At 46.2% G+C, this 27,625-nt stretch overlaps 1 protein-coding gene and 2 long non-coding RNA genes across 5 annotated transcripts in view; 1 reads left to right on the forward strand and 2 right to left on the reverse strand.

Annotated features, from left to right (window-relative positions):
• The window catches only part of LARGE1 (LARGE xylosyl- and glucuronyltransferase 1), a 528,769-nt gene that overhangs the window by 383,385 nt on the left and 117,759 nt on the right, over positions 1-27,625 (forward strand). The gene's annotated exons all lie outside the window — the stretch shown is intronic.
• LOC115304723 lies at positions 16,990-17,800 on the reverse strand. Its single transcript, XR_003914576.1, has 3 exons — positions 17,725-17,800; positions 17,361-17,470; positions 16,990-17,030 (listed from the first exon to the last, which is right to left on the reverse strand). It is a non-coding gene; the product is annotated as an uncharacterized LOC115304723 (long non-coding RNA).
• The window catches only part of LOC115304722, a 6,290-nt gene continuing 2,172 nt past the window's right edge, over positions 23,508-27,625 (reverse strand). The window contains exons 2-3 of the long non-coding RNA XR_003914575.1: positions 23,872-23,997; positions 23,508-23,657 (exon numbers count right to left, since the gene is read on the reverse strand). This is a non-coding gene — a long non-coding RNA (uncharacterized LOC115304722). The remainder of the gene's footprint in view (positions 23,658-23,871; positions 23,998-27,625) is intronic.

A 27,625-nucleotide genomic window follows, 5' to 3' on the forward strand; every position in this document is an offset into this window, starting at 1 on the left:
CACTGGGATTTTGACTGGACTTTTATTGAGTCAATAGCCATAAATCAGTTTGACAGGAATTATTATCTTGATGATAATGAGAGTTTTTTTTAATCTATAAACATTATTTGTTATTCTTTTGGTTTGTTGTTCTTTAATATCCTCCAATAACATTTTTTAGTGTTTCCCGTAAAAGTCGTACACATCTTCTGTTAGATGCATTTCTGGGCATCTGATATATTTTCTGCCAGTGCAAATGACATTTCCATGTATCTTAACCTACTGCTCATATATGAGAAGGCAATTAACTTTTATATATGGGCATTATATGCATAAATCTACTAAACTCTTACTGATTCTAATAATTTATCAATAGACCTTAATGTTTCCTTAATGTAAAGGCTACCTCTAGTAATGTCTTTTTGTTATATTAATAGATATATTTCACATTTGACTTTTATATCTTTATCTTTTCGTTTTTAATTTTTTTTTCTTTTAAATGACATATAGCTGGATTTTTGAAATCTTTTGTGTAAAAATCCTTCACCTAGAAGGTATGGTCTACTTATCCAAATTTCTTTTACTCCTATGGTTGTTGTTACTTCTGCCATTTGATTTTGTGCCTCCCATTGGTCCCACTTGTGAGGTTTCCGCATTTTTCCCTTCTGATCTTTTTTGGATTTTAACTTGTGTTAGGTTGAGGAATCTAGGACTCTTTTTTTTTTAATGTTTGTTTATTTTGAGAGAGAGAGAGATAGAGTGTGAATGGGGGAGGGGCAGAGAGAGATGGAGACACAGAATCTGAAGCAGGTTCCAGGCTCTGAGCTGTCAGCACAGAGCTGGACATGGGGCTTGAACTCATGAACCAGGAGATTATGACCTGAGCTGAAGTCGGAAACTTAACTGACTGAGCCACCCATGAGTCCCGAGGAATCTAGGAATCTTAACATGAATATTTAACTTAAAGTCTGAAATCAATATTTTCCATCTCCTAAAAAAATGTGAGAATTTTAGAATGCTTTATGTATAATCATCTCCTCTTGAACTACATGCTTGTTATTTAAAGTATGCTAGTTTATTTGACTTTTGTTCTAATTTCATTAGTAGCATTGTTGATTTTCAGTGGTATGTTTTAAAAACTATATAAATTTGCTTTTTTCTCACTATTCTTTCCCACATTTCAGACTTTCCTTTTAGGATCATTTTCCTTCTTCCATATATATTTTTTAATCTCCTTTAATGAGTGTTTGTTCCTAGTCAAATTTGTTTTTGATCCTCTGAAAAATGTCTCCATTTTGCCATCCTAAAGGATGTTGTCACTGAGTCTGCCAGTCTAGGTGATCATGATTTTCCTTTGGCGTACCAAAGAAATCCTTCTACTCTCTAAAGGTTTACATTGTTTCTGTTGGTAAGTCAGCTGTCAGTCACTTTTCATTTCCACATCCTTTCCTTGGTTTCTTTTCAAATATACCTCGTCATTTTCGACAGCTTTTCATGTTCTTTTATCATGTTTTATAGTCCGTATAGTTGTCTATTCATCCATAATAAATTAAAATCAACGTTAGTGACTTCAAACAAGTCACTTATTATGTCTTATGATTTCTGCTAGAAATCCAGGAAGAGCTTAGCTGGGCATGTCTCATGTGGGGACTCATGCTGTTGTAGGCATATGTCATCTTGTTTGGATAATTGATCTTTCCCCCCTTTTTTTACATACAAAATATTTTATTGTGTTATGGTGTTGGCATTTTATTTTTGTTTGGGTAATTTTTTCAGCTTTATTGAGATAGATTTGACTTATAACACTAAGTGTAAGGTGTACAACATGTTGATTTGATTTGATACATTGTACATTGCAAAATGATTACCATTGTGTCCCAGTCTTTGTGATGAGAACATTTGACATCTACTCTCTTAGCAGCTTTCACGTATGTAATACAGTATTATTAACTATATTCACCCTGCTATATGTTAGATCCCCAGAACTAATTCATCTTACTACTGGAAGTTTATATCCTTTGACCACCATTTTTACATGCCCCTCACCACCCCCGCCCCCCAGCCCTTGGTAACCACCATTATACTTCTATGAGCCTTTTCAGATTTCCCCAGATAAGTGATACCATGTGGTATTTGTCTTTCTCTGTTTTATGTCATTTGGCATAATGTCCTCAGGGGCCATCCAAGTTGTTGCAAATGGCAAGATCTTAATTTTTTATGGCTGAATAATATTCCATTCTATATACCATGTGTTCTTCATCTTCTTGTTGGTGGATGCTTAGATCGTTTCCATGTCTTGACTATTGTGAATAGTGCTGCAGCATATAGTGCTGTGTGGGAGTGCAGGTGTCTCTTTGAGATCTTGTTTTTGTTTCCTTTGGATGTGTGCCCAGAAGTGGGGCTGCTGGGTTACACAGTAGTTCTGTCTTTAATTTTCTCCATAGCATGTTCCACAGTAGCTACACCTGTTTACTTTCCCACCAGCAGTGCCCAGGGTTCCCTTTTCTCTACATCCGTGCCAGTACCGGTTACCTCTTGTCCTGTTGGTGACAGCCACTCCAGTAGGGGTGAAGTGCTATCTCACTCTGGTTTGATAGGTGTTCCTTTGATGATTAGTGATGTTGTATTTTTCCGTGTACTTGTCAACTTCTTGTATATCTTCTTTGGGAAAACATCTTTTTGGTTCCTCTACCTATTTCTTAATCAGATTGTTGTTTTGCTATTGATTTATATGAGTTCTTTATATATTTTGGATATTAATCCCTTATCAGATACATGATTTGCAAATAGCTTTCCCATTTCATCGGTTGCCTTCTCATTTTATTGTTTCTTGTGCTATACAGAGCTTGTTAATTTTATACAGTCCACTCATTAGTTTTTGCTTTTGTTTGTTGTGTTTTTGGTGTAATATCAATATTGATATTTGATATTTGGTGTAATATCTATATTTTCTTCTTGGAGTTTTATATCCTTAATCCATTTTGAGTTGATTTTTGTGAGTGGTGTAAGATAGAGGTTCGGTCTCATTCTGCTTGTGGTTATCCTGTTTTCCCAGCACATTTATTGAAGAGACTGGGTAATTGACTTTCAGGATGTACTCACATAGTGCCACGCTGGTGCCTGCTGTAGGCGGGGGGCTTCGTTGTCCCCCACGGAGGCCTCTCATGGAGCCTGACCTCTCTCAAAGCGCACCAACAGCGTGGGGCAAGTTGGCACCGAACGGAATCACTCAATGGGCAGAGGATGAGACTCTACCTTTTTCTGGAAGGAGCGTGAAAGAATCTGGGGATGTTTTTAAACCACCACCGATTCCGTTACTTCTTAATATATGGGCATGTCTTTTATTCTTATGTCATGCTTTCAGTAGTCTTTTGGGGTTGAATTTTGACTTCTACGGCGTTTGTGTTCTGATAGATTTTGTGACTCTTTGTGTGTGTGTGTGTGTGTGTGTGTGTGTGTGTGTGAGAGAGAGAGAGAGAGAGAGAGAGAGAGATGGAGATTTATCTATGAGAATTTTTTGATGCCAGGTTTTAAACTGCATGCCTCCAGGAAGGATTTCTGTTCACAGTGGTTTCAGACCAAAAAAGACAGCTATGAATTCTGGCCCCCAAATACCTGAGGATAGGCCTGGAGTTAGGACCTCGCAGTAGAGACTTCTGTCACTGTCTTTCACCCAGACTTGGAGCTAGGATAGGCACATGTCCCTTCTCTCTCCATCTGCAGGGCTGGCGTCACTGACCAAGGGCATGACTTCTCCAGGGACGGGGTGGGGGGCGTTCCTGGCTTTAGTCTTTGTTGCCCAGCCTGCTTTTGCATAGTCGTCTAGTCTGTCTCTCTTTCTGTGTTTGGCTTATTAAAACCAGTGCTTAATGATGCCCAGGAAGGCAGTTTCCCCAACTCATGTATTGCTTTCTGCTTGCTTACTTCTCTGGGTTTGTGCTTTCTTACCAATTTCTTTATTAACTCTGAGGATTATCCTTATGTTCTTGCCTATTCCTTTTTTTCTACCTTTTATACACACCCCCTACACTATTGTTGTTGTTTTTGTTGTTGTTACTATTATTATTTCGATCCACCATTTTTAGGAATTTTCTACGAAGATTTTTGGTTTGTTTTTCAGGATATATTATCCTCATACTGTCAAATACTGATGTCTCGGGGGTGAGGGTCATTAAAAATAGGAATTCCCTGGCCAAACCCAAACTTAGCAAGTTAGAATCTCCTGAGATGGGGAGCCAAGTGCATGGACTTTTTAAAAATGTCCCCAGAGGATCATGATGCCCGCTTTTACTAAGAGATAATTATTATAATGAAGACATGGTCCAGGAACAATGGATGTGCAGCAGGAGAGCTAAATTTGGCCCATGACGTTGGGGAAGGCTTTATAGAAGAGGAAATTGCTTTTTACCCCCATTAAACTTTCCCTCCCATCCTCTGTTGCCATTGGCTTTACCGTAGGTATACATCCAACGTCAGCATCGCTCCATGTCTCGAGGGCCCCTGGGGAATGTCCAGAAGGTGGCAGCCATCTTCTCACTGTGTGTGTAGCAAAATTGTATGAGGTGACCCGTCTCATGGTATGAGGTTCCCAAATTTACTAATGCCGTCTACACATCTGCCTATTGCAGGACTCCGCCACCGTTTTCCAGCTTACAGAATGGAACCCACCTGCGTTGTTCTCCGGTCCTACTCAGCGTATGGAGTGGGCCGTCTGAACTGTCAGGTGCCGTGTGAAAGTCAGGGGATTTCAGCTATACTGGCTGAGCCGGGAGGACTCCGGACAGGAGACAGCCCTCCGGAGGCGGGTCCCTTTCTTGCAGGACCCCAAGCTCTATCACACCTGTGTTGTCAGGAGAGTTTGGTTTGAATGTACTCTTCAGGAACATGAACAGTGTTCACAGTGGACCACACCCCTAGATCTACATTGAATGGAGATGGTAAACAGTTGATGAGGCTTGCTTATCTGGACTCAGGAAGGACCTAGGTTTGAATCTCAGCTGCACAACTTATTTGTAGCATGTCCACAGGCAAAGGATTTCAATTTTTCTGAGCCTCAGTTTCCATATCTATCTTCTAAGGTTATTGGAAAACTTAAACAATGTATTTTAAATGCCCCCTATACTAATTGTCTCATAGAAACTTCTGATTGTTACTTTTGCTGTTCTATGGTTCCTAAAATCTCTAAGGGATAAACAGGACAAGGGTTATTTTCATATTCTTTTCCTGCTTAACAAATTTGATGCCCATTCACTTCAGCATACAAGTCAACTCAACACTAGATTTCTGTGTCCACACTAACCCCCAGTCCATTTTCCCAGATTTAGTTCCCAGTAATAATAGTAAAAATGACAATTCATTTATTTAAAAACATCCATGTAGATACAGAAACTTTACATATATTATCTCTAGTCCTTATAGTAACTAAGTGAGTTTTATCAGCGCCACTTGGCAAAGAACAAACTAAAGCTCAGAGGGTACAAGGAATTTGAAAGGACACACAAGGGGCTCAGCTGTGACTTGAAACCAGGATTGTGGCATTTTCTTTATGTGTACAGCCTTCCCTTCACCATCCGGGGTTCTGTATGATTGCTACACTCAGGGTCTTTGCTCAGCCTGGAAAGGCCCTTTCACCTTTTAGTCTGCCCACCAAAATCTTACTCATCCCCTAAGACACAACACAAACACCATCTCCCCCGGCTCTCTCAGTTGCAAAGTATTAGTGCATTGGAGTATTTCTAGGACCCATTGGGGCACATTTGATACTGTCTTGTGAATCTCATGCACATAATCATCTCCTGTATTTATTTGCAATGTTTCTGAAGTCAGCAGTTATATCTCATTCATTGTTTTATTTAATCATAATCCATGACCTGTCCTAGATGTGCACTAAATTTAATTCAGCTAAAGAATAACAATTCTCTCCAAAAAGGTTGTGATTCAGTCTGTTCTTCCACGTACTTGTCCCTTACATCTCAGTGATGTCGTGTGAGTGACTGTTAGTGGAGGACAAAGTTGACACACTTTGCTGTAGAGCCTGGCTCTGTTGACGGCCACACAGTTTCCCCAGCTGCAGGTTTGCTGCCGTTCCTCATCCAGATCTTTATTTGGCTTCTCCATTCTCACCTGGCACATTATTCCAAATCTACAAAAGGTGAGTGGACAGCATGTTGAGTTCTGTTAGCTCAGAGCCACAGCTGCCCCCACATACAGGCTCTTTAAAATGATTCATGATGAGGAAGCCTGACCCTAAGTTACCGGGTCAGCAGCTGTCAAAAATTGCATAAGTGGAACGGAATTAGACTCTCTCAGGGGCTAAAAGGTTGTGCTTCTAACAGGTTCCTTCATTTCTCTGATGCCTTTCATTCAGTGACACCTTAATACAGAGTTAATTGAAATGGAAAACGTCAAGCACAAAAGCAGCACAAAGGACTTTATAAGATGGTTAAGATTTCTCCACTTTGATTAGGAATACATTTAGAAGTCACTGGCAAACCAAGAACTTTGTGTTTGAAAACTATGATGACAATAGTATGTCCCAAATCTTCCTGTCTCTAAGAAAGAATAAAAGTACCCAACGTGGGGAGGGTCGATTATAATAAGGTAGGGCACAGTCATTAGATCGTATGGGAGACTTTTTGGTACAGGTGGATTGACGGACGTGCCTAGGTCTTAAGGAGCTACAAGCTAATTGACAGCCACAGAATCTGACTGTCAGAACTCAGACAGACCTTTGGGATTATTTTGTGGAAACATTTCACAAAGTGGGATGCCCAGGTCTGGGAACAGTTGGGCCTGGCTTAGAACTCTCATGATGCTTATTTCTAAGACTGTCTGTGGTAGTGGCTCAGGCATCACAAAGAAGGCCATAATATGGGGAGAGAACATGCAGATGAATCGTGGCTGTAAATGCAGGTGTTTTAGTCACAGCTTTGTTTCTGAGTTAAGAGTCCACTGATTATCCTTATTTGGCATTTTTCCTATCTAGCCTATGCTCATAATGTCATTTCCAATTTCAGTTAGAGGTAATATCAAAGACACTCACCAAGGCCAGGAATGCAGAATCCAGCCTGATGTTCACTGCCTTTCTGAGCTCTCTGATACGGTAGCCATTGTTCAGTGACTCACTGCCGTCATCAGATCTTTCTCAAGAATCCAATTTAGTTTTCAGAGAAACGACTCTTTTCACGCTCTTAATTAATCAATTTACATAATATTGACTTAGCATACCTAATTGCAACAATAACAACAGGCATACACAGGTTTTGGAGCAACCACAAGTCATTCTTGGTTCATCTGCGGCCTGATGGGTGGAGGCAGGAAAGTGGAGACGTCCTGAAGAATCAGGAGGCCTTGTTCTGCGTGCCCCATATACCAGTCCATGCAGCAGACTCCTGGGGGAGACAGGAAGGTGGGCAGGGCGCCCTGGATGTGCTGCAATCCGTTCCCTCCCCTGGCAGACCCAGGAACAAAAGAAAGGTGATAGACCTTCAGTCACACACATTAGTGGTATTTGAGAGTTTTGCTCTGTGCGTGGCTTTTAGCAGTATGTACCTAGTCTGGTGTCTTCATCCATTCGGGCTGTTCTAACAGAGTAGTAGACACTGCATGGTGCTTATTTCTCACAGTTTTGGAGACTGGGGAGTCCAAGATCAAGGCGTCAACAGATGTGGCGTCTGGTGTGGGACTCCTTCCTGGTTCATAGTTGGTCATCTCCTTTCTGTGTCCTTACATGGCTGAAAGGAGTGAGAAGTCTGAGGAATCACCCCAGAGATCACCTCCTAAAGGCCCCAGCTTCAAGTACCATCCCACCGGTGATTAGGTTTCAACATAAGACCTTGAGGGGTGTGCAAATATGGTAAATAAATCAAGTCCACAGATTCATGGGCCAGTTGCTCCTTGGACAATGGCACGTAACTACATGACTGTTGGTGTGTCCGTAGCAGTGTGTCATGATGAACACGGCTCCCGTTAGTGTAGTGATACCAGAGTGCATGGCTCCCAGACCTTGTGTGTTAAATCTGGACCAGAGCTCTCTGCAGTGTGGCAGCGACTGCAGTGTGACCGTCCTGGGCTCCTCTCTCCTTGCAGTGCCTTGGGATGACTTGACCTGGAATGCAGGCTCTCATTCTTAATCTTTTTTCTTTTTAAGAATTTTATTTATTTATTTATTTGTATATCAGAGCCATAATTTTACTTATTCATACGTTCTTTTTTATTTTTATTTTTTGTTTTTAATTTATTTTATTTAATTTATTTTTTAATTTATTAATTTAACTATAGTTTATTGTCAAGCTGGTTTCCATATAACACCAAGGGCTCGTCCCAACAAGTGCCCTCCTCCATGTCTAGCACCCATTTTCCCTCTCTTCCCCACCCCCCAAATATATTCTTTAAAAAATTTTTTTTATTTGTTTTTTAAATTTACATCTAAGTTAGCATACAGTGCAACAATGATTTCATGCATAGATTCCTAAATGCCCCTTACCCATTTAGCCCATCCCCCTCCCACAACCCCTCCAGCAACCCTCCATTTGTTCTCTGTATTTAAGAGTCTCTTCTGTTTTGTTCCCCTCCCTGTTTTTATATTATTCTTGCTTCCTTTCCCTGTGTTCATCTGTTTTGTATCTTAAAGTCCTCATATGAGTCAAGTCATATGATATTTGTCTTTTTCTGACTAATTTTGCTTAGCATAATACTCTCTGGTTCTATCCATGTAGTTGCAAATGGCAAGATTTCATTCTTTTTGACTGCTGAGTAGTACTTCATTTTGTGTGTGTGTGCGTGTGTGTGTGTGTGTGTGTGTGTACCACATCATCTTTATTCATCCGTCGGTGGACATTTGGGCTCTTTCCATACTTTGGCTATTGTTGATAGTGCTGCTATAAACATTGGGGTGCATGTGCCCCTTTGAAACAGCATACCTGTGTCCCTTGGGTAAACCCCTAGCAGTGCTATTGCTGGGTCATAGGATAGTTCTATTTCTAATTTTGTGAGGAACCTCCACACTGTTTTCCAGAGCAGCTGCACCAGTCTGCATTCCCACCAGCAGTGCTAAAGAGTTCCTCTTTTGTCTCAAACATAAACATATAAAAAATTTTTAAACAATAGATCCTTTTTCTCTCCGTCCTCGCCAACGTCTGTCATTGCCTGAGTTGCTAATGTTAGCCATTCTGACAGTTGTGAGGCGGTATCTCATTGTGGTTTTGATTTGTATTTCCCTGATGATGAGTGATGTTGAGCCTTTTTTCATGTGTCAGTTAGCCATCTGGATGTCTTCTTGGAGAAGTGTCTATTCATGTCTTCTGCCCATTTCTTTACTGGATTATTTGCTTTTTGGGTGTTGAGTTTAATAAGTTCTTTATAGATTTTGGCTATTTATTTTTGAAGGAGGGAGAGAGCATGAGCAGGGGAGGGGCAGAGAGATAGGGGAACCCAGAATTCGAAGCAGGCTCCAGGCTCTGAGCTGTCAGCACAGAGCCCGATGTGGGGCTCAAACCCACGAACTGTGAGATCACAACCAGAGCCGAAGTTGGGACACTTAACCGACTGAGCCACCCAGGCGCCCTAGGGGCTCTCGTTCTTGGAGTCTCATCCTCCACATCCTCCCAGTTACCTAATCCAGTGCAGTGATTAAATGCAGCTCAACAAAGAGAGCAGCTGGTGTACGTGCACAGTGCAGCAGGCAAAGGATAAAGCGTGTGGTTTTCCCATTTCTCAGGTTTCTTGAGGAAACCGAGAGAATCCAGACATCCTGCAGAAGCTACAGGAAGTAAAAAGGAAATAGGAACCAGAAGTCAGGACAAGGTCACTTCTGCTCGAGTTTAGCCAGAATCCACATAAAAACCAGGATCCAGGAGAGACAGACAGCGAGACGCAGAACGAGGGTGGGCTGGCCGCAGGCTGACGGTCAGGTGCACTCCAGATCAAGGTTAATGGAAAGGACCGGGCCCCTCGGTGAAACGGTGAACTCTGCTGTCCTTGACTGTGCTTGACTCTCCACCTCAGTTGTAGCTTTACAAACTCTAACCTCCGGAGTGGGGTGCCCCAGGCCACTTCCTGGGAGACTGGACTGAGCATGTGTGGCTATCCATGTTAGCAAATCAGTGAAAGGACAACATCTCAAAGTACAAAGTCTTCCTTCTACGGGAGTTCCAAACCTTACATGGTGACAAAGAAGTCAGCTTGTCCATGGCCCATTACTAGAAAGTAGAAAATGGGAAACACTTTGCAAAAATTCATGTCTAACAAACCATAGTGAGAAACCATGTAGGAAGTTTAAACAAAGACACCTAAGAGGACTTATGTTTGCACAAACATTCTGTTTTATTTATCACTCATTTATAGCCCACTGTATCCTACAGAGGATTTTAGGCAACTTATACAGTAAGTTATGTACAAGGTTCATTATATCCTGTGCTGTTTTTAGAGTTGGGCTCTGAGCTTCCTGGCTGCCAAAGTAAAAAGGTCTACTCAGTCATTTAAAGGAGTCTTGCTCCAAAAGCATATCATTTATTTTGAGCGCACTCCATCCTGTTGTTTAGTTTGAAAGGAGTTTCTCGTGGGGAACTTCTCGTAAGGAACACTGGCCCAGTACTACAGTGGACAGAATCCTCAGGACCGTCTTTGCGGTAAGGAGGGTTTTGTCAAGCTCTTCTAAGCAGTGTCCTTCGGGGAGAATTGGAGGCCAGGCACTGGAGTTCGGCACAGTGTGGCCCAGCGGCGCAGCGTTCTGCAGTCTCCCGCCGACCCTACCAGTCACCGGTCACTGGGACTCCGCTCTCCCAGGCCCGGGGCAGGACCTCAGTGGCAGATCGTGCAGGGTTAATTTCTTTCTTTGTTTTTTTTTTTTTACTAATAGTTTATTGCCAAGTTGGTTTCCATATAACACCCAGTGCTCTTCCGCACGAGTGCCTTCCTCCATGACCATCACCCCCCTTCCCCTTTCCCCCTCCCTCTTCAGCCCTCAGTTTGTTTTCAGTATTCAAGAGTCTCTCATGATTTGCCTCCCTCCCTCTCATGCAGGGTTAATTTCTGATAGCAAAAGAAATGACCGTTTTGTAAATTAGAGTCTAAATGAATTGAAATGTCCTAATTGTGACTAAGAAAAGAGGCCGAGAAAGCCGTACCCGTCCTCACTGGGCTCCCCGGACGCTCCTCAACCTCTGGGCTTCAGGGTCGTGTCGTTTCTATGCAGTTCTCTTTCTCTGGCCAAGATGGGCATCGTTTCCCTCCTGGGATGGCTCGGAAGTGTCTTTTCTGCATACAGCGTGCAGCCTGATGCCTTCTGACCTACTCGTTCTCGGGCAGCCTGGAGCTCTAAGTGAGGAACACGTGTCATCCAGGCAGATTTTTTTTTACCTGCCACTTGCTACTAGATCCATGACCTTTTCTAGAGTGAGCCTCGACAAAAGCTTTTTCATGCAGACAGCTCACCTGGGACAGACAGACAGACACGCTGCAGTGCCGTTGGTTCCTTTCCTGGAGGTCTGGGCCCTGCAGGCCCCCGTTCATGGGCTGCCCTTTCTTCTTGCTCTTGCTCTGAGCGGAGGGAGAGTTTCTTTCTCCTCAAATGTCACCTCAGCTGTGCTTTCCCAGCCCCTGTCTTCTCTGGTAGGTTCCCGTCCCCTCTGCCACCATCACCCTGGACCCCCTCCTCTCCCGTCACCATGCCTCTTAGCCCCACGTGGCATTTTACTGTGGATCTGTCAGTGGCCTGGCTTCCCCACTGGAATGAATGTGCCAACGAGACAGGACCTTAAGGTTTTTGGCTTTGTTATTGTTGTTTACGACTCAGAGCCCAGAACAGTGCCTGGCATGTTATCAGCACTTAATAAATGAAAGTTGGATGGATTGAATGGGTGGATGCCTGGCTGGCTGAGCAGGTCTAGATTGGAATGCTGGCTCCCTGTTCGGAATTATTTGCTTATCTACACAGACACACATGCATCCGCTTTCTGGCTCTCTCCCACCACTGCCCAGTGACTTTACCAGACAAAATTATTTTCTACATTGAACTTGGAATCCTCCATTTGTAGTCTGTATCAGAAAGGATATCAAAACCATTAAAAAGCAAGGTCTTGCATTTTGTTATTGGCGATTAGAACCATGCCGAGGGAAGACCACTAGCTGGCTGTGGTGGGTGTGTTGTCCTTGGCTTGCTAAGAGAGGACTCTCTCCAAGGAGGATGGCAGGGGGCGGGGCCGAGACGGTGGCCCCGCGAGCAGAACCCCCTGGTTTACGAGGTGTCTGCCGTTCAGCTCCTGTGGGTGTTGTGGGAGAAGAGCGTGTAAGGGCCTGAAGGAAGCCGGGGTCCATCCCAGCTGTTGGTATCAGGGCCTCCTTCCCACACTGATCCCGAACAGCCGAGAAGCCCCATTTTCTTCGGAAGCTGGGGGTCTGGTCTCTACCCAGCTGTGTAATCTTGAGAATCTCGTTTCTTCCCGCTCTACCTCGGTTCCGTCGGTTATGCCATGAAAGTGTTAGAGCCGAGGACTACTGAAGTTGCCCCAAGTGTAATATTCTTACCCCCATTAGGACCTGGTATTGATAAGCTGTTCTGATGCCCTTTTGGAGTCTGCTGTTTAGCATGCCTCTGTGACACGTTCCAGGCCAGGTGTTTGGTCACGTGCTTTGTCTCCTTGATAAACTCGTGGCCTTCCTGAGGACGAGGACCCTGTCTTGTCTATGGGATGTCACCTACATCAGACCCAGTGTCCAGCACTTGTATATTGTGTGGACAGTGTGACCCCGCTCTTTCCTTGCACTTGGTTACCTGCTGGTGGACTTGTAGGTATGCCGTGACCTGCCCCGAAAGACAGGCGGCTTGTGCCAAATTCATGATTCCTCCATGCAGAAGTTTTGAGAATCTGATTACTCTTGCATGCCATCTCTAACATTTCTTCAATATAGAAAACTTCTTTTTAATGCTTTTAATGTTTATATTTGAGAGAGAGAGAGAGAGAGAGAGAGAGAGAGCACACACACATGTGAGCAGGGGAGGGGCAGAGAGAGAGGGAGACACAGAATCCGATGCAGGCTCCAGGCTCTGAGCTGTCAGCACACAGCCCGACGTGGGGCTCGAACCCACGAACTGTGAGATCATGACCTGAGTCGAAGTCAGATGCTTAACTAACTGAGCCCCCCAGGTGTCCCTAGAAAACCTCTTTTAATCCCATCTTCCCTTTCATCTTCTTCCCAGAAAAACAACACCTAGGCTTCAGGTCACACTCGGATCCCAGCTCCGTTGTTAGCCTGTGCAGAATCAGGCTGGTTCCGTTTTACCTCTGAGCCTCAGGTTTCTTACCTGTAAAGGGGAACAACACTGACTTTGCAGGGTTGGTCACAGGCTTAAGGAGCCTCTAGCACAGTGCCTAACAGGGACTAAGTAATGTTAATTGGTCCTTCCAGGACTCAGTTCAAGACCCCCTCAAAGCTTTCCCAGGCAGCTCTTGCTGGTGGTCCTTTAGACGCTGTAGGATAGGATACCTCTGTTGTGTAGCTTGGAGTATCTATTCTCACTTTTGCATAATAGACTAGAAAATGCTAGGCATCATGACATTTACTACAGCGTCTACTCCTTTTTTAGCCCAGTGTCTTGAAAATAACAGATACTTAATTCACGTTCTGCACAGACAGAGACCACACAGGAAGGACAAGAGCATCTGCTTCCACTTTTATATCATTCAGGTGAAAAATTTGGTCTAAAATATCCCCCAGGCCCTTGTAGCTTTGATATCCTGTGCCATGATGCTGCAATGGTTTTTTGTTTTTTTAGTAAAAAAGCCTCATCCTTGATGCAGGAGTTTCCTTAGACACAGGGGAACTTTTCTAAACGTGAGACATGGTTTTCTTATGTGAGCACCTGTCCTCAGGTCACCGACAGACAGGAATGTGGTTTCGAGCCGAGCTTCCGTGCTGCATGGGCCGCTTTGGCCAGCACATCGTTTCAGGGAGAAGACTGGCAACTGATTTCTCTCCTGGGCGGATGAGCATCAGAAGGCCTGTATCTCAGGCGCTTCAATCCGAAGCTGCTGAGAGAAGTACAGAGACCTTAGTTTTTTCACTGCCGATGCTAAGGAAGCCACTTACAACGCTCCCCATAGAGAGTATCTTGTGAATGAAAGGTAATGGCGGCTGTAATGAACGGGGCTAGTGAGGCTGGGTTTGGGAATCAAGACTGCTTCCTTGTAAATTGTAGATTGAGAAAGAGCTGATACCATCTAGAGTCCCTACCTTTAGAGTCCCCATTGACAGGGGTGCTACATGGTGCCTTCCCTTCTGCTGTTATTCGGGAGGAGAGTCCTTTCATGACTTCTTTCTCCTTTGTTCAACAGCAAAGCATTATGGGGCCCAGTGTTCTGCTGTGGTCTTCTCCATTAGCCTCTCCTTTCCATGGCTCATGTTCTTTTTATTTTTTAATTTTTTTAATGTTTATTTATTTTTGAGAGAGAGAGACAGACAGACAGACTGTGAGCAGGGGAGGTAGAGAGAGAGAGAGAGAGAGAGAGAGAGAGAGAGAGAGAGAGAGAGAGAGAGAGAATCTGAAGCAGGCTCCAGGCTCTGAGCTGTCAGCACAGAGCCCAATGTGGGACTCGAACCCCTGAACTGTGAGGTCATGACCTGAGCACAAGTCAGATGTTTAACTGACTGAGCACCCGAGCACTCCTCCATGAGATCATGTTCTTAAATGCCATTTGTGTCCCAGTGATATCCAAATCTGCACCTTGGATTGCAGGCTTAATTAGGCAAAACAAGAACTCTTGATTCTACCTGAGTTGGGGTATATCCATGCTTTGGAATACCATTCAGCAATTTAAAAATGCAATATTAATGCATATATCTTGGATAAATTTTGGAAACACTATGCTAAGTACAGGAAGTCATGAAAAACTGCTCTGTGATTGTGATTCTATTTAAGTGCAGTCCTAGCAAAGGCTCAACAATAGTGTGATGGAAGGAAAATCAGCAGTTGCCTAGAGCTGGGGTTCAGGGAAGTAGATTGACTGCAGAAGGACCCCAAGGAAACATTTGGGTGTTAGAACCATTCTGTACCTTGCTGGTGAGGATGGTTACATGACTAGACACATTTACCAAAGTTTTGTTAAACTACACATCAGTAAGTTTATTGAATTCCACTGTATTTCAGTAAAGCTTGGGAAAAGAATGACTCCATAGTTTCTGTCTAAGCAACCAGAGAGGTGGAGAGAATGAGCTGCTATTTTCTTTTTTTTTAAATTTTTTTAATGTTTATTTATTTTTGAGACAAAGAGAGACAGAGTATGAACAAAGGAGAGGCAGAGAGAGAGGGAGACACAGAATCCGAAGCAGGCTCCAGGCTCTGAGCTGTCAGCACAGAACCCTATGTGGGGCTCAAACCCACGAACGATGAGATCATGACCTGAGCCAAAGTCGGACACTTAACTGACTGAGCCACCCAGGCACCCCGTTATTTCCTGATGTAGGTAGCACAGGTGGAAGAGTGGGTGGAGAAGAGAAGGATCAAGAGTTCAACACCGGATATACCAAGTGCAAGATGCCTATTAGATGCCCCAAGGAGAGGAGTGGGATGGGCCACTGGATTTATGACTCTGGAACTCAGTGTAGAAGTCAGACTGGAGATATAAACTTGAAATTACCAACATGTGGGCAGTATTTAAAGCAGAGTGGCCCCGGGGCACCCGGGTGGCTCGCTCGGTGAAGTGTCCGACTTTGGCTCAGGTCATGATCTCATGGTTCAAGAGTTGAAGTCCCACATAGAGCTCACTGCTGTCAGCACAAAGCCTGCTTTGGATCCTCTATCTCTCTTCATCTCTCTGTGTCTGTCTCTCTCTGCCCCTCCTCTGCTCATACTCTTCCTCTCTCTCTCTCTCTCTCTCCCTCTCAAAAATAAATAAACATTAAAAAAATGTTTTTGAGAGAGAGAGAAGAGAAAGAAAGAGAAAGGAAGAAAAGCAAGCAGTGGCCCAGAGGGAAGTCACCAGGGACGCAGGCAGGTGAGTGGTGAACGGAGGTGCCCCGGGGAATGAGTGAGGCCTCGGGGCTCTGGCCTCAGTGGTGAAGACACAGTGGGATGCACTACAGAGACCCATTATTGGCATATGTTACTTCCACGGTAGCTACATTGCCATCAGCATTTATGTTGGCGAAATCCAATTCAAAAAACTGATGTGCTTTTCAGTAGTGTTTAGAGCGTTATGCAGCCGTCATCTGTGTCTCTACTTTCAAGATGTTTCCCATCACCTCAGGAAAACTCATACCCAGCCAGTGACCCCTCCCCACCACCCCTCCCACAGCACCCATTAACCACTGACCTACTTTCTGTCTTTATAAATTTGCCTATACTAGGCCTATAAAAGGAATTGTACAGTATGTGATCCTTTGTGTCTGGCTTCTCTCACTAGGTGTAACGTGGCCAAGGTTCACCTGGGCCATAGCACATACCAGTACTCCTTTCTTTTTACAGCTGAGGACGTTTTTTTATTATTATTGCTGCATGTCTCCCCCACGCCGACTGCAGAGAGCATGCGTGGGAGTCCTTACTTGAGCACTTGTCTCCTCCCCTCCCTTCTCTACCTCGCCGTCTCCTTCCCCTCCCTGTGCTGATCTGACTTATTTTAGGGAGTGAGTCCCACCTCCTCAGAGATTTACCACACACCCAGCAGCATCTCTTCTGCATCCCTCAAGACACATCCAATAATAATTTCGTGAAGTTGCCTTTACTTCCTCTTTCCTGGCGCCTGATTGGCTCCAGGCACAGGCTGACTTTCTATTATCACCACAGTACCATCCTCAGCAAGGAAAGAGCAGTTCAGTGCTCTCCGGAGTATGTGGAGCCCTGGGAGATCCAGGGGAGTCTGTCCCCTTCCCTGCATGCTCCACCCCCTTCCTGGGTTGCAAGGACCTCACCTCTCCCTCTTGGTATGCATGGCCCCCAGCCCAAGCATGCCACCTGCGCCCAGACCCCTCAGAAGGTGTTTACTGACCATGGTGTACGTCTGTGGCCCTTACCTCTCAGCACATCTGCAGGCGCGTGGATCTCCAATGGGCTGTTTCTAAAACAAGGAAGAAAAAATAAGACCCTTGATTACTAACCCCTTCCAGGCATCCACTGGTCCATCCCCCGCATAGCAGCAACAGTGTTCTTTCCAGATCCAAACTCTGATGATACTGGCCCTTAATGGCTGGAAATGAGGCTGTACAGTTCCCCCCATGCCACACCACATGCCTCAGGGCATGGTTCACATTGCCTTCTTTGCACATGGTGCCCAGTGTCGTGTGACCAGATGGTCCTGCCTGCCTCACCCCTTCAGTTGTGACCCTGCTTGTCCTTCATGGAGAAGATTCTTACTCTGGGCCTTGACCATGAGATCCCACTCACTTACCTGCTGGGTGCAGTCTCCTCTTCCACTTCCTCTGTGTGGTCTGTTTCAGCCGTGCTGGCTCTTAGCCCCTCAAGGCTTTTCCTCCTGACACCAGCCAGTACTCCAGCTTCCTGAGGACACACAAGTTAGCATCCTACAATTCAGTTCTGACACTACTACCCATAATTGGCATCCAACCCCACAGGCTTAGGGACTGTGTCCCACAGAACAGCCTGTACCTGAGACACCAGGCATGAGCATCAGGCCCCTAGGTTACCCACATTTCCATTCAACTTGGCTACAAAGTCAGGCCCTTCCTCAACCCCCTTCTCACATAGGTTTGCTATTTGCTAGAACACAGAACTCAGGAACCCACTCTACTTACTGTTAGTGGTTGATTATACAGAATCCAACTCAGGAATGGCCACGTGGGAGAATGCCCAAGACGAGGTTGAGGGGAGGCTGTGGATGGAGGTGCCATGCCTCTTCTGAGCGCACCACCCTCAGGCACCCCAATGTGTTCACGAGTCCATGAGCTCTCTGAATCCCATCATTTAGGGTCTTTATGGAGGTTTTGTTGGGTGGGTAGGTAGGTAGGTAGGTAGGTAGGCAGGCATGGTGATTAAGTCATGGGTGATTAAGTCATTGGCCATTTGTGATGAACTCGATCTCTGGTCCCTCTCCCGTCCCTGGAGATTGGGCAGTGGGGTGAAAATCCCAAGCTTCTGATCAAGGCTTTGTCTTTCTGGCAACCTGCCCCCATGTAGCTATTTAGGGACCCACCAAGAGTCACGCCATTAGAACAAAAGATGCTCTGGGCACTGGGGTTGCTTAATCAGTTGAGTGTCCAACTCTTGATTTCAGCTCAGATCATGATCCCAGGGTCATGGGATCAAGCCCTGTGCAGGGCTCTACACTGAGCTTGAAGCCTGTGTGGGATTCTTTCTCTCCCTCTCTCTACCCCTCCCCCCTACACATGTACTATCTTTCTCCCTCTCTCTCTTTCTCAAAAAAAAAAAAATACTATATGGGAAAAAAATTAACTACAGAAGACCCAAAAATGTTGGCTAGTAATCATAATACTTAAAGTTGAACAGTAGTTTATGATTTACAACATTTTATTTTACTCTTAAATTAACTGTGTAATGAGAATAGAGTGAATTGTACCATCATCTGTTTTAAAGAAACAGAAACTAAACCTCAAAAATCAAGTATTTTCGGCCCAGGATGGACAAGTAATAAATACAATTGACCTTTGAACAATTTCGGGAATGGGGGCACCGATCTTCCCCCCGTTCAGTCAAACTTACCTACTTACTTCCTGGGAGCCTTACCAATAATGTGAATAACTGATTAGCAGATATTTTGTATGTTATATGCATCATATCCTGTATTCTTACCAGCAAGCACGGAAAAAGGAAATGTGAAGAAATGAATTTACAGTCCTGTATGGTATTTATCCGAAAAAATCCACATGTAAGTGGACCTGCACAGATCAAACCCATGTTGTTCAAGGGTCAGTTGTGATTGGAAAAGCCAGAACTTTTCTGGTGGTCTTAGAATCCCACAAATAAGTGCTTTTTCTGTAATCGCAGTAGGGAAAGTTAGATGGTTTCTCCTAGGCACTGTCATCAGTACAGGAATATCTGTGAGCCAGGTAACTGAAAGACGCTAACAAATTGTGGGGTTTTTTAGTTTGTTTGTTTATTGAGAGAGAGGAAGAGAGAGAGAGAGAGAGAGGAAGAGAGAGAGAGAGAGGAAGAGAGAGAGAGGGCATGCACAAGTGGAGAAGGGGCAGACAGAGACAGAGACAGAATCCCAAGCAGGCTTCTCACTATCAGCACAGATCCTGACACGGGACTCAGACTCACAAACCATGTGATCGTGACCTGAGCGGAGACCAGGAGTCGGACACTTAACCAACTGAGCCACCCAGGCTCCCCCAAACAAATTGTGTTTTTGAAAAAAGACCCAGAGAGTCCAGGGATGCAAGTTGTAGGCAGATCCAGGCCAGCTCTGCTCCTCTGGGGGAGGCCCCGTCTGAGAGGTGACAGCAGTCAAGCGTCCTGGGAGTCGGTGTGGTAAAAGCAGCCCTGGAAGATTGCCCAGCGGCTGGCCCTGTGTTCCTTTTTAGTTTTTCCCATTTCCAAAGACCAAAGATTAGGGAAGGACGAAGAGACAAATCATTATTTGAGATCGAGCAGGAGTTTTTAAACTGTAGGTGAAGTTAATTTGGGCCCACATGGGACTGACTTGAGGAGGCGGGTGGGGACTTGTCCTTGCCTCTTGGCAGATGGAACGGTTACCTGGACCTTTATTGGATTGCAGGCTCTTTGCTGAGCCTCGGGCTGTCCTTTTCCGTTCTCCGTAGATGCCCCTGGATAGGAAGTGCTCTCAGCTCAGCGCTCTGGGATCCACACTCAGATGGACCACAGAGGACTCTGGTATTCCAGACCCCTGCCCACAGCCTCCAGTGGTGGCACAGGCAGGAACCAGCATGCAGGTCAAATGCGCCTTGGCCAGCCTTTCTACCCATTCTCTCCTGTCCGTTGGCACCTTACCTGCTGTGGTACCTGGGGGCAGAGAGGTCCTGTAGGTGGTCCCTAACTGCAAACACAGATGTGGAAACACAGGCTTTTGCAACAGAGTGATCTGAACACAGATGAGGCTCTGTCGTCCCAGCTTCTTGTCCTGGACAAGTGACGTAACCTCTGTAAAAATTTCCCTTCCACACCATGGAGGGGAGCACAGTGCCCACCTCACGGGGTTGTTGTAAGGTACTCTGAGACAGAGCATGGAAAGCACATACCCCCATGCCTAGACAGAGTGGCCACACAGAGGGGGCCAGGCTCCCATCACAGGGCAGCTGTGCGCACACACACACAGGACAGGTGGGGGAAGAACTTGGATGGGGACAGTGCAGCAGGAGGACGCTGAGAAAGCTTGTCTGGGCTCCTAATAAAGACATCCTACCATCAGGTTGGAAGGGAGATTTGAGGTCATCAAATCTGGTACAGAAATCCCTGGGTGCCCTGCCACTCCAGAGGCCCCCAAACCTGCCATGCAGGAGAATGCATGGGGCTGTCTTTGCAGAGAAATCCCCAGGCCTCATCCCGGGACAGTCTGCTCAGGTGAGGCCGGGACTGGGCGTGTTTTCTTCGCTCTTGTGCCTCCAGCAGTTGGCCGAGAGCCCCGTGCACAGTAGGGTCTTGGTGGATACCTGCTGGCTGAGGGCTGAATCATGCAGCCTTTTCCAGGACCACGCCAGTGTTCAAAAGCTGCTCCCTAGAAAGGCAGCTTGTTTCCATCTTGGCGAACTCTATGACAGTCTTGCTTATAAGAAGCAAAATCTATCTTCAATCTTCACTCATTCAGCCTAGTTCTGCCTTCTAGAGTGACACAGACTCTAATTCCTCTTAGAAGGGGTTATCCCTCAGCTAGCGAGGTCAGCAAGGATGGGGTCTTTATCTCCAAATGAAATCGAGGTTGACCGGAATGAATAAACACCCCCAAGGCAACAAAATGATTGGCGAAAGGACCTTTTTAAACTAGGGCGCGTGCATTCCAACGCAAGGACGCACAGTATTAGCCTGTGGTACATAAAGCTAACCAAGCGTCTCAGGGAAGCCCATGATGGAGATCCCTGTACCGTTTTACAGAGGAGGAACCTGCGGGACTAAGCATGTACCCAGGATTACCACTCAAGGGGAGGAGAACTAGAATTTGAACAGGGGAGAATTACATTCACATTCAAAGAAAGAAGAGAGGCAGCCCCCTTAGAGGAGCTTATACATAGAAAACACAGCCAGCATCGAGTGGGCAGTTGAACCCCAGCATTGGATGGTGAGTTCCCAAGCGCCTCACTCCCCTTCTCTGGGCCCCACCTGTTAAAGCAGGCAGGTCCAGCGTGAGTACGCAGATCCTCGCTGTGCCTGGGAGTTGGGGCGATTCCAGACTGCGTTCCGGCGGAGTTACGCTGAGGGTGTAGAATCCTGAAATGCGCAGGTTCCAAAACAGTCCTTTTCACCCCATCCAGGGTGGTTATAAATATCTTTTGTGTTGCATCTTCTCAGGGGATGCTTTATTATTCCACACCCCCTAGTAGAGGGCATCCAGGGCGAAGAACGGTCCTTTCTGGATGCGTGGTGAACAGTAATGTGATACCATACGTTTTCCTTATTACAGCCATCCTGCGCTCAGACACGCATTATTGAATGGTACTATTAAAGGCTTTTCTATTCTATAGCTTATTAGAATAAATATGAGGTTGAAAAGTCATTGTTGCTTTCTTTGCTGATCCTACGGACAGCCCCTAGCTATAATGTTTTAATATTCACCTGCTGGTGTAGGCAGAGCAGTTTTGATATGCAGCGGTGATTGGTGGACTTACTCTGTGCATCCAGGAGCTTTCCTGGGGGCGGTGGGGAGGTAAGGAGATCGTCCTGGGGGCGTCTCCCATCAGCACTAGAACTCTGTTCCTGGTGTTTACCTGGAGAGGTTCACCTGCGAGCATTCACTTCCATCCCATTCAGCTAGAAAGAGTCCACCAGTTCCAGATGGGCTAGCAGGGTCGGTGATAGATGGTACTTAGTTTTCACCCACCCATCCACGCTATACTGGGCCCCAGGAGCATTAGACTGTTAATCAAAGAAGCAAAATTATCAAATTTGCACCTTCGGAGTATTTTTATGTAGGCAAAACGGAATGGCGCGGCTCCCCTCAGGGGAAGGTGATCAAGTGTGAGCTGCCAGGTAATCTGGGAAGGAGATGTGATAAGGGGGTGACAGCAGGCGAGGGGATGGATTTGAAAAACGGCAGATACATTGGGGTACCTGGGTGGCTCAGTCGGTTAAGCCTCCGACTTCGGCTCAGGTCAGATCTCACATTCGTGGGTTCGAGCCCCGTGTCAGGCTCTGTGCTGAGCGCCAGCTCAGAGCCTGGAGCCTGCTTCTGGTTCTGTGTCTCCTTCTCTCTCTGCCCCTCCCCCTCTCATGCTCTGTCTCTCTCTGTACCAAAAATAAATAAAACATTTTTAAAAAAGTTTGAAAAACAGCAGATACAATCTGTGGGATTTGGTTAGGGCAAGGATGTGAAGAGCAAGGAGGTAGTAAAGTGGATGGACCTTGAGGGTGTCATGCTAAGCAAAATAAGTCAGGTGGAGAAGGGCAGATGCCAGATGTTTGCACTCATAGGTCTAACAGGAGAGACCTGGCAGGGGACCATAGGGAGAGGAAGGGGGAAAGAGCGGGGAAGAGTGAGGGACACAGATCAAGGGAGACTATTGAATACTGAAAACGAACCATGGACTGAAGGGAGGGGGGAGGGGGGAGGGGGGTGATGATCATGGAGGAGGGCACTTGTGGGGAGAAGCACTGGGTGTTATGTGGAAACCAATCTGACAATAAACTATTAAAAATAATTTTAAAAAAAAGAGAGAGAGGAGAAGCTTGGAAAGTTGTCTGGACTGGGATGGAGATGGTGGCTAACCTCCTGGCAGTGGTAGTGGAGGCCACTGGAGTGGATCTTGTCTTCCAGGGATGAAATGTAGAACAAGAGGAAAGTGGGGGGCAAGGCTGGGAGTTAGGGAGCACTAGGATCGAAGGGGAGGCAGGGGAAGAATGTTCAGAGGGAAGAAAACAACCAAGAGACTGGCGTTCCAGAAGCTGATAGCTTCCGAAAGGCACAGCAGAGTCAGGAGCAGGGGCGCGGACAGGAGGGCCAGAGTTTGTAGAGTCTGGTGTGTGCAGCCGGTGTGAGCGCTTGAGAAGAAGACTCAGACGACATCTGCACAATGACCATCACTGTAGAGAGGAAGGGCGGGGCCTTAGGCAAGCATCCGCCCGGGCCAGGCTCTTTGCCTGTGTCATTTGGTCTGCACATCCCTTCTTGGAGGCGGAAGTACAGTCTGTTCTTGCCCTTTTACAGTGAGGAAAGTGAGGCTCAGAAAAGTAAGACCGTGGACCAGCCATACAGAACCAGGGCTACAGCCCTCTTCAGTCTGGGTCACAAACCATTGCCATTACCATGCTGCCTGCCTCCCTCCTGCCCACCTGGTGGGTGAATGCCCAGCGTGCCCGGTCCGTGCCCCAGGTGTCCTGTGGAAGCATCACCTTCCCCCTGCTCTGTCCGCCTTGAGCCAGAAGCTGCGGAAGGAGGGAGCGAGGGGAGTTCCCAGCCTGGAGCCATCTGTCTGCTGGCTGGTGACACCGACACCAGGGCCCCAGCAGAACAGCAAGCTTGTTCGCTCTTGTCTGGCTGTTAGTGGTGATGTATGAATAAGCAAAGAAGACAGCTTCATTTTCATAAGTTAACTTGTGCCTGGAGTAAGGAAGACAGGGAACAGTGCACTTAATCATAACCACAGGGCCGCACGGAAAACAATGACAAAGCCTTTTCTGTTAGTCACAGTGGTTTATTATAATAACTCCTAAGAAGACGAGACAGGGCAGGATGCTGAGCGAAGCAGCTTGCCCGCAGCCTGTGTTCTCCACCCCCCAGCCCCCCACCTCCAAGGAGTCCCCTGGGACTTTACCTCTTAATGAGATGGCAGGTCTCACGTGTGTTCACCTCATCCAGGTTAAAGCCTTAGACTTTGACCTCTGGAGACCAGATGCCATTGGGCTGAGGAACCGGGATTGGCAGAGTTGCAAAGGATGGCCTGTTGTGAGATAGCACTGCTCTCAGGAAAGCTTGTGGGGAAGTCTGGGGGTTTGGAGGTCTGTGCGGACGGGCAGGCGTAGCCCACAGTGCAGGTAAGGATGCAGCAGACAACCCCGGGTGACCCCATTACCCACCCTCCCCGACAGAATCAATTATTCCCTGCCCTCCATTCCTCGGACTTATCAATGTTTCTGCCACTGCAGGCACATGCTGCTTCATAATTGTTTATCTGTCTCCTCTTCTAGCTGCCTCGAGGGCAAGGACCATGTTTTATTTGTCTTTGATTCCTGAGTTTTTGTGTGGTATCTGACACAGAGCAAACTCTCAGTTGATAGTAAACAGAACCAACATCTAGGCAGAGTGAGGACCATGTCAGCTAAGGAAGGAGAGGGGGAGAAACTGCTGATGCCTGAATCCAGGTGGATGGGACAGAAGATGAGGCCAGGGAGTTCTCGGTGAAATGATAAGAGCAGAGGTTTACTGAACATTTGACTGTCTTTCCTGGCATTGTTAGTGGTAACGTTTGAATAGGCAAAGAATACAAAATAGTGCCTAGAGGGGAAAAAAGATTCATTCTAAGGTATGTCCAATGTATTCACTTTATAAATGAATGAAGTGGGCACCAAGAGGTCAAGTAACTTGTTCAAGGTCACACAGCTCATAAGTAGAGGAGCTAGGATTTGAACCTGGGCAGTTTGGCTCCAATGTTCATTTTCTTCATCACTTCACTGTCCTCAAGAAGCCTATGACTGCAGGCTGCCACTGAGTTCTGCTGGTCTGTGGGCTGGATTTAGATGCCTTAAAGTGTATTGTGTGCTGGGGACCCGGCCAGTGAATATCGCCTCTGACTGAAGCAGGGACGGCGTTTCCAGACCTGGATCACTAAGTCTCAATCATTCATGTCCCTCCCAATTATCTGGTTTTTTAAAATGCAGATGACCAGACCCAGTGACCAGAATTCTTAGTCAGAAGTGTTGAGGCATGAGAGAGTTAATAGATGTTATGAACCCCACATCCCCAGACACTGAACTAGTTTAAAGGTAAAAGAATGGGGGGTGCCTGGGGGGCTCAGTCAGTTGAGCATCTGACTTTGGCTCAGGTCATGATCTCACGGTTCGTGGGTTCGAGCCCTGTGTCGGGCTCTGTGCCGACAGCTAGCTCAGAGCCTGGAGCCTGCATTGAATTCTGTGTCTCCTCTGTCCCTCCCCTGTTCATGCTGTCTCTGTCTCTCAATAGTAAATAAAATGTTAAAAAAAAAAAAAAGGTAAAAGAATGAGAGCAAAACGTCATTTTTAGTGTAGGTTAAATCAAAGGAATTACGATGGATGTTCGTCATATCAAAGCTCTGAGTTGGAATTGTGCACTGTCCCCACGGTGTGGGGCAACCGTGGCCTCTTGGAGAGGGGCCTGCCCCAGGAAAGGACAGGGTTAAAGGGGGCCCTCTGTCAGAGAGGCGATGGAAGAGGGGTTAAACAGTGTGGACTTGTTTCTCTGAAGCTCACCAGCCAGGTAAGTACTCCTGTGTGCACAGAGGAGAGAAAGGGCTGGGGCTAGCAGCTGGAAATTCCTCCTTCTAGAAACCTGAGCAGTAGGGGGAAGCAGCCTCCAGTCATAATTATCGTCTGAGTTGACGCCCAGGAACCTACAGTTAATAACCTCAGAAGCACTCAGTTCTCAGATAAAGTCCTAGAAGAACCTGACTGTTGGGCTAGGCGGACCTCCAAAGAAAACCTCGTGGGTGGGCTTGCTGTCTTTTAGAAGCTTCCAGGTGAGCTTGGATGATGATCTGCAAAAGTCGCTATGACTTACAGAGTGCCTAATAGGTTCCAGCCCCCGGGCTTCACCATAACACACGGGAAGTTATTCACACATGAAGACACAACAGCCCTAACTCTAAGAGACTGAGGCCGAAAGAGAGAGAGAGAGAGAGAGAGAGAGAGAGAGAGAGAGAGAGAGAGAGAGAGAGAGAGAGGTTAAGTAATGGTCTCAAGGCTACACAGCCAGAAAGGGGCAGGGCCAGGAATTGGGATCAGTCAGTGGGATCTGAGGTTTCCACTCTTTCCTCTGGCTACCCTGCTGCATAGTTGATGGACCAAAGACCTCTGCAGGGTAAGATGCACCAAATAGTTCAGGGTATTCACAAGCCCACTTACAAAACCTAACCACCTTTTAAAAATGTTTTAATGTGTTATTTTTAAAATTTTTTACCGTTTATTTAGTTTTGAGAGAGAGAGAGAGACAGGGTGTCAACAGGGGAGGGACAGAGAGAGAGGGAGACACAGAATCCAAAGCGGGCTCCAGGCTCTGAGCTGTCAGCACAGAGCCCCACACAAGGCTCCAACCCACAAACCATGAGACTGTGACCTGAGCTGACGTCAGATGCTTAACTGACTGAGCCGCCCAAGTGCCGCTCCCAGCTACCCTTTCAGTCCTCTGACAGAGCAGCTAATGAATCCATCTGAAAAAGCAAAATGAAGTCTTAGTAGCTATTTGTTATTTTGCATTTTGTCAACCAATGGATATTAAAATTACAGCCATCATGCTGCTAATTAAGGATTTTATTTTGCTCTTTAACCTTCAAGAGGGCTGGCCTGTGTAAAGAAGCTGTATGCAACCATGATGAGAAATGCAGCCCAGGTGCAAACTGAGAGGGGCGTTTGGATAACATAACTTAGGTTAATCATGCACGTCCCTCCTCTGGAGGTTAAGACCTTGGGTTCAAGCCTTCTGTAGAACAACAAATGTAAACATGCTTTCAGGTGGTGCCACCCCACCTTTGCAGTTTTCCATGCAGGTGAGGAAGATGCCAGGTTTCCCAGAGAATGTGTCGGTGAGTGGGGGCGGGGGGGTGCAAAGTGCTCTACAGCTTCAGAAATGTGGGGATACTAATACACTAACATTGCGGGTCTCCCAGTCTGAAGTGGTATATCCACCAGCCGTCATTTATTTAGCAGACATTTCTTAGCACCCATTAGCGTGTTGGATACTACCTTTGGACTAACGGAGAAGTAGATGTTTACAAATGAGGTATGGGTGTACCTGCGTATCACCCACTCTGTCCTTTACAGGGCATAAGTCAGCTAATGCAAAAAAATGCCAAGAGGAAGTGCTAAATAGAGCTGTCTCCCATCTCATGGGAGCGAAGGCAAAGTGACTGTTCAGACTTAGGGGTGTTCATGGGTGGCTTCATGCTAGAGATGGACTGGAAGGGATGGATGATGGGCATGGGTTGCCTGGGGGTCAGGGCAGTTCCCGTCAAGCAAGAGCCAAACTGGCAAGAGCCAGAGGTGAGAACGTAAGCAGTAAAACTACATTTTCAGTTGGCAGGAATGAAGTGTGGTTAAATAGAGCATGCTTCTGGGGCGCCTGGGTGGCTCAGTTGGTTAAGCGACCAACTCTTGATTTGAGCTCAGGTCACCATCTCAGGTTCATGAGATGGAGCCTCACGTCAAGCTCTGTGCCGACAGCACGGATTCTCTGCACCTGCCCGCTCAGTCGCAAGTGCCTGTACTTTCTCTCTCTCTCTCTTTCTCTCTCTTTCTCTCTCTCTCTCTCTCTCTCTCTCTCTCTCTCTCTCTCTCTCTCTCTCTCTCTCTCTCTCTCTCTCTCTCTCTCTCTCTCTCTCT

Source organism: Suricata suricatta, chromosome 10, assembly GCF_006229205.1.
Source record: "Suricata suricatta isolate VVHF042 chromosome 10, meerkat_22Aug2017_6uvM2_HiC, whole genome shotgun sequence".
Classification (NCBI taxonomy): domain Eukaryota; kingdom Metazoa; phylum Chordata; class Mammalia; order Carnivora; family Herpestidae; genus Suricata; species Suricata suricatta.